This window comes from Cetorhinus maximus, chromosome 14 (genome assembly GCF_964194155.1).
Source record: "Cetorhinus maximus chromosome 14, sCetMax3.hap1.1, whole genome shotgun sequence".
Taxonomy (NCBI): Eukaryota; Metazoa; Chordata; class Chondrichthyes; order Lamniformes; family Cetorhinidae; genus Cetorhinus; species Cetorhinus maximus.
Window position 1 is genome coordinate 112,392,932 of NC_135892.1, and position 7,502 is coordinate 112,400,433.

Here is a 7,502-nt window from a genome sequence, read left to right on the forward strand (position 1 = left end):
TGAGTGCATATTTTTTAAACTCTCGTTGAATGTGAGTGCCTTTCCTGTGTGTGTTGGTCAGAGCGTTGCTAACTGCTCAATAAAGGAATCCCTTTCCTGTGCAAATCCAGCCCGTCTCCTCTCAGCCCCGCTCAATTGTGCCTTTATTCCTGTAACGGGTCCGTTTTGCGAAGGCACGGTTTATTTTGCTTCGCTCTGTCAATTATTGTTCAGCCTAACGTTTCTTCCCCCCCGTTTAATAGCAGATGATAACAAACATTGGTGACAAAGCGAATTAAGTGGAATTAGAGAATTCATCTGGATCTCTGGTTTAAATCAAACCTCGAAGAATGATGTGCAGGCTTCCCGTGTGTTGTAGGCTAATTCATTTATTTCCGCCTAAACAGATTGAGACTGTGATGTTATCCATTCTGCGAGCTGCATAATATCCCGAGCAACAGTTTCCTGATTAACTTTATGCACAGACCGGCATCCAGTGACATAATGGACCCAGGTCCTTCATTCTGCTAATGGATCTAAATGGTATATTTGCACTTTGATTTACTAATTTACCTGTTTGTGTGTTTTCTCTCTGGTAGGGGCGTTCAAACTCCCTTTAAAAAGTTGGCCTCGTCCCGCCGTCTCTGTGGTGATATTCCTGACACTTGCAAATAAATGAGCAAGGATCGCCTGGAAATTAAGATTTGCATTTTTTTAAAAAAGTTAGAAAAAGTATTAGAAAAACCATTAGAAAAAGTAAAAACATCATTTACAGAATTTACCGTCCCTTTGCCCCATGTGCTGCATCCTTTGAGGTGTTATCCTTTGCATCTGGGGAAAGTTACAATGAAACACGCGAATGATAATAGTGCGATTGTTTATTCTTCCTTATTGCTGTTTATAGCCAATCAGTTTAACCCCAGTGGTGGGGAAGCTTCTGGAAACAATAGATCGGGACAAAATGAATAGTCACGTGGGCAAGTATGTGTTAAATAAGGAAAGCCAGCACCAATTTGTTAAGGGAAAATCATGTTCAACTAACTTGCTTTGAGTGTTTTGATGAGGTAACAGTGAGGGCTGATGAGGGTAATGCTGTGGACGTGGTGTACGTGGACTTCCAAAAGACGCTTGATAAAGTGCCGCACAACAGACTCTTGAGCAAAGGTATAGCTCATGGGATAAACCGGACAGTAGCAACTTGAATACCAAAGTGGCTGAGGGACAGGAAACAGTGTAGCAGTGAACTGGTGTTTTTCAGACTGGAGGAAGATATCTCGTGGAGTTCCCAGGTATGGGCATTAGGACCCCTGTTCTTCCCGATATGTATTAGCGACCTAGTACAAGGCACAATTTCAAAATTTGTGGATGACTTGAACCTTGGGAGTATTATGAACTTCCAGATTATCGTGATAAATTTCAAAAGGACGTGTTGGTGGAATGGATGGACTAGTGGCAGCTTAAGTTTCATGCAGAGAAGTGTGAAATGATTTACTTTGGTAGGAAGAACAGAAGAGGCAATATGAAATAAAGGGTATAACTTTAAAGGGGGTGCAGGAGTAGAAAGGCCTGGGGTATATGTGCACAAATCATTGAAGGTAGCAAGACAGGTTGAGAGCACAGTTGTGTTTTAAAAAGTAAAACCAGACCCTGGGCTTTATAACTAGGAGAACAAAGTAAAAAGCAATGAAGTTATGATAAACTTGTATAAAACACTTGTTTGGCCTCCAGTATTAAACCAGTTCTGGGTACCACACTTGAGGAAGAATGTGAACAAGTTAGAAAGCACATAAATATTAATGAGAATAATACTAGGGATGAGAATAGATTTGAGAAACTGGGGCTGTTCTCCTTGGAGAAGAGAACGTTGAGAGGAGATTTGATAGAGGTGCTCAAAATTGTGAGGGGTCTTGACGGAGTAGATAGAGAAACTAAACTAGTTGAATGATCAAGAACCAGAGGACACCAAATTAAGAGGATTGACAAAAGAATCAATGGCAACATGAGAACATACTTTTATTTTATATCTACAGCCAGTGGTTAAGATTTGGAATTCACTGCCTGAAGATTTTGTGGAAATTAAATTGTGGCTTTCAAAAGGAAATTGGATCCTTGTTGGAAGAGGAAGAATTTGCAGGTTAATGGGAAAAGTGGAGCGGGCAGTGGCATTTGGTGAGTTGCCCTTGCAGAGAGCTGGCACAGACAATGGGCAGAGTGGCCTCTTTCTGTGCTGTAACCATCCTATGATTCTATAATCATGAACACAGAGACTTGTCACATCCTAACAATGGCCCAAAATCTAACAACTTTTAGATTGCAGTCCTTGTCACTATATTTGCAAAGTCAATGGAAAGAATGGTCTGATGTGTTTTTGGCAATATTGGTTAAAGGTTGATTGCTGGCCCAGGACACCAGCGAGAGTAACCCTACTTTTATTCTAATAATGCATCAGGATCTCTAGTGTCATCCAAAAAATAACATCTCCCTCACTAAACGTGTCAACTTGGATTGTGTGTTAATGTGGCTTGAATGGGCCTTTTCATTGAGATATATGCATTGGTTGTAACTGAACTAAACCAACAAACAGGTAATAATGAGGTTGGAAAAAGACATGAGAGAGGGAGAGAGATCTCTGAGCGAATATAGGATTTGTCAGAAGTCCATGTGTGAAGGTAGATAAATGAGTCTATATACATGCGAGTAACTGTGTGAATAATGCTTATGTAGTAGGCAGTATGTCAAAGCATGCATAAGAAATGTATATCTGTAGTGCTGGTTTTCATTTGAGTGTGAATGTGTGTGTACAAGAGCACATGAGTATGTGTTTGTAATTAAAAGTACATTGGAGTATATGTGACTGTTAATGTGTTCAAGAAGTTGTGGAAATTGCGAGTAGATGATTGTTATTTTAAATGCCACCTCAAGTCACTTGCCCTCTTTCCCCTGTCCTGCACTCCCTGACATTTCCCTCTCTATAAACTCATTCATGGTCACCTTATACTTTCAACAGAGAGGGTCTGCCAGCTCTTGACGTAATGTTTCATCGCCACTTGCAGTGTAGCAACTCCTCAGGATTGCATTGGAATATCAGTCTAGCTAGATTATGTGCTCAAATCTAGAGTGGAACAGAATAAAGAAAACATCTTTTGACTTGGAAAGTGACACTGTTACCAGTGAACCAAGGCTGACACTTAAAAAAAAGTGCAAGACAAAAATGTTACTTTCACCAGTGGCAGCAGCTGGTAAATCATGAGCATACCTTTATTACAATGTGCAGATGCCCATTAGGAAGTGACTTGCATTATATAATGCATTTGATGACCTCAGGACATCCCACACTCTTCACTGCCCACAAAGTGTAGTCATTGTTATAATGTAGAGAAGTATAGCAGCCACAGTATGGTCCCACAAACAGCATTTTCACATTAATTATGTTCTGTAATGGGACATTTAAACAATGGCATGTGTTCGGGTTGCCTGTGACAGTGATTCGGGGATTCTTTCACACATTGCCATACACTGATTGAAATGGGATGAGATTAAGGGCTAATCAAGTCAAAATGTATGGTTTCAAAGGTATACATTCAGATGCCATTAGAAGGGGTGACGATGCTAACATTCGGTGGTGAGTGTTACCTCATCCAACCTGATGTTTAACCAAAACAATTCAATTAAAATGGTATATCCAAAGGAATCCTATATGATACAAAGCATCTAATCAGGTATTTCTTCAGAATTACGACATTGGTGCTCGACACTTTAATGTGTGTCTTAGCTGGACTTAGAGGTGAGATCATACTCAAATCTGGTGTGATACACCAATTATCATCTGTTCTTGTTGCGATCTCTGAAGGGAAGCATTTCTTAAGTGAATGGCTGCATCAAGCATTTCAAAAGTTATGTGGCTATTTATTTGGGTTTTTCTCTCTAATGGATCCAACCCATGATTACAGATCTTTACAAAAGTATAATACTGCAGGTGCTGCAAATCTGAAATAAAAACAGAAAATGCTACAAATACTCAGTAGATCAGGCAGTTGCCGGCTTTATTGCATGTTTCTATAATATAGTGACTGAACTCATTCACAGGTATCCATTACTCTATATAAATAGTACTTGAACTCTTTTGTTTAGATTCCATCTGTAACTCAATTCAGGGTGAGCATTATTCTCTGTCATTTGCATTGGAGTCAGCTGTACCCCAACCCACCTATCAATTATTGGCCGAAAATGGATCAGGTGATTATTGTAAATTTCCGAAGATTGAATGGAGTCTGTTATGAGGTTAGATTAACTCCTTAGGTGGGTCAAAAAAAGTTGAGGCTTCCTACTTAACAGCTCAATGGGAGCACCTTCATCACAAGGACTGTAGTGCTTCAAACTCTTTCGAGTTATCAACAGTCACAGATTGCAACTCTTTCGAGTACAATCACAGTTCTTGGTTTTCCGGGAGTGGGACATGAACCCACAACCCTCTGATTCAAAGGCGAGGGTGCTATGAACTGAGCCACAGCTGACACCTCATTCAAGATGAAAGCCCATTACCATCCTTCTTAAGGGCAATTAGGGATAGGCAACAACTACCTGGGCTTGCCAACGATAACTCTATCCTGAAAGCTGTGATCATCCCAGGTATCTAATATTCTAAAGATGAGTTACTGTTAGATTCTAGCCTGTAAATGGGCTCTCAAATATTCATTTTATGCCATCTGAATTCCCCGATTAACTTCCAGAATGCGACTCACTCCCAGATGTACCTAATTCTCAATAAGATCTGAGTATTAGCGACTTGGTTTTAAAAAATGGTCCAGAACAAGTTGAACTGATACTGGAAAGAGCTAGGTTCATTATTGGGACTTAAACATGAGCAAATTTTACTAAAAATTAAACTACGTGCCAACAGCACAACGACCGGTTACTCTTGGAAATGTTAAAATTTTCCCATGATGTGTTTCCAGAAACACATCCTTTCAATATCATCATTGTCAAATACTAAAACGTAATAGAAAGATAAAAATCTCTTAATTGCATTTAATTCCAAATACGCCAAATGTGTCCCCAGTGAGGGGGAGGGAAGCACAACATTAAAGACATATCAGTCAAAATATACCACCTGAACATTTTTCAATGCAGGTCATGAGTATATACTTCAATTTCCGCTTGATGATCTGTCCAAACTCCATTTCAGTTGGGCGACTCAAACAAACGGCAACAGAAAGAAGATTTTGCCTGCACCCTCTCCATAACGAAATCTGAAACCAACTCTTTTTAGATGATTCAGAAATCATAGAGAACAACGCGAAAATTCCATCATTGTATTTGATTAACATTAAGCATAAAAGAAACACAATACAAAGCGAATCTTTTGTGTGTGACTTGTATGAGTATGTTGATAAAAGAACCAAGAACGTGTCGTACATATCAACTCATTAATCATCTGCTCATTACTACTGGAAGAATTGGCAGCGCTTAGAGCACAATTGTTACTCTCAAGTGTGGGCGTCCTTAGCTCTCGTCAACATGGAGTATGCGATCTATCGAATCTGCTACTGGGAATGGGTTTAAGGTATCCAGTCATTATTGGCCCAGATCTCTCAGATTGAGTTGAGCAGATTGTAAGGTTAGTAGAGCTCCTTATTAGATTGGTACCTTGTAATCACTCCCAGATGTCCATTATTCAATTGAACTTTTGTTAGATCATCGCCTGTCACTCGCTCATCAATTTATCAATTAATTGAATACCTTTATTGAATTACAGTTACAACTCGCTCTCGGGTATTCAATGTGTTTTCTACATAGGGACCATCAGAACTTTCAATTAATTTTCAGCATGTACAGAGGGATCAGTTACTCGACATTCAATTCATCTGAATCCCTCAATTAGATTCTACCCTATAACTCGCTCCCAGGTATGAATTATTCTACATACAAATTCTCTGAACTACTTGATTAGATTAGTGTCTTATAATCCTTTCTCTATTTATAAACCATTTGAAGCAGTATATGGTTTCTTGCATCTTTCAAGAACAGCATTCTTAACTTCATTGTCAATGGTGACTTGAATACCCTCATGTATACGATTTTCAGTACAGTCCCAATTCCAAGTATTTTTATCTAAAGAATTGGAACCTTTTGCTTCGATTGCAGCCTCTAACTCACATTCAAGCATTAATCATTTTGGATAAAAATCCTCTCAACTCTTTGATTAGATTCTAGTCTGTAATGTACTCTCCATATCCATTATTTCACACGTAACTTGGAGAACCTCTCTATTAGATTACATTGGTAACCCACCCAAGGTATCGACCAGTCTTTACTAAACAGAGAAACTGAATGTTTAGACCGTTGATTTACCAGTTGTACCGCAGATAAATTACACCGAATTTTAATTATCCCTTTAATCAGTTTTGCCTTTATTTGGCGGTACAAAGAAAGTATTATTTGAAGAATAATTTCATCCTCGATGAGGTAGTGTTGCATATACCTAGTATATTCTACCAAATTTGACTCAAATAATACGTAGTCGTGAATATCTAATCTGTATCGAATAGTATGACAATTAAGGAGGGAGAAGAGTTAAAATTAGGTATCGAAACTAAATTTGCCCAAACTCTACAGGCCGCGTCATGTTCCCTTACTCGGATCATTTTGTTTGGGTGCGTTCAACTGTAATTATATGAATCAGTTAAGCAGACAATCTACCCATGTGTAAATAGATTCATAGCAGGGATGGGGGATTAACATTACGTGGAGAGATTAGAGAAACTGGGATTGTTCTGTTTAAATTAGAGGTTAAGTGGAGATTTAATAGGGGCATTCTAAATCGCGGAGAATTTTGATGAGTGGGTATGGAGAAAATGTTTCCAGTGGTAGACAGGTGGATAACCTAGAAACACAGGCTTAAGGTAATTGGTAAAAGAGCCAGAGGTGACGTGAATATACAGTGAGTTGTGATGAATGCGTTGTCCTGAAAGGAGTTTGGAAACAGATTCAAAAATCATTGGAGAAATGATAGGGTGAAACTAGTAGGGTTGGGGGAATGGGACTAATTGGATCGTTCACTTCGAAAAATTGGCACAGGTACTTTGGGGCCGAAAGGTCTCTTTCTGTGTTATAGGATTCTATGAAATTGGGCTTTGGAACTATTAAAACGCATGCATGCACATTCATGCACACATATGAATGAAATGAGCAAGTGGAAGTTTGGAATTTAAGAATATTAATTCTAATTCGCGGATGAGGAAACAGCAGTGAGAACTGGCTTTAGTGATGATAGCACACTGTAAGCACCTCCTTTAACTAATTGTTAAACCGGTTCTGACTACGCGCTTCCATTCCACTGGGAATGCCGATGACGTCTTTATCTGGGCATTTATGCCTTTTTTTGGAAATGAAACGTAACGGCCCTATGTGCACGGCCACTTGTCCTGTAGTATAAAACCGGCAAGTTTCTGAGTGAGTGGCAGAGTTCTAGCCGAGGGGCTTGGGGAGAGACAACGGGACCTCGGATTCCCTAAAAGAAAGAC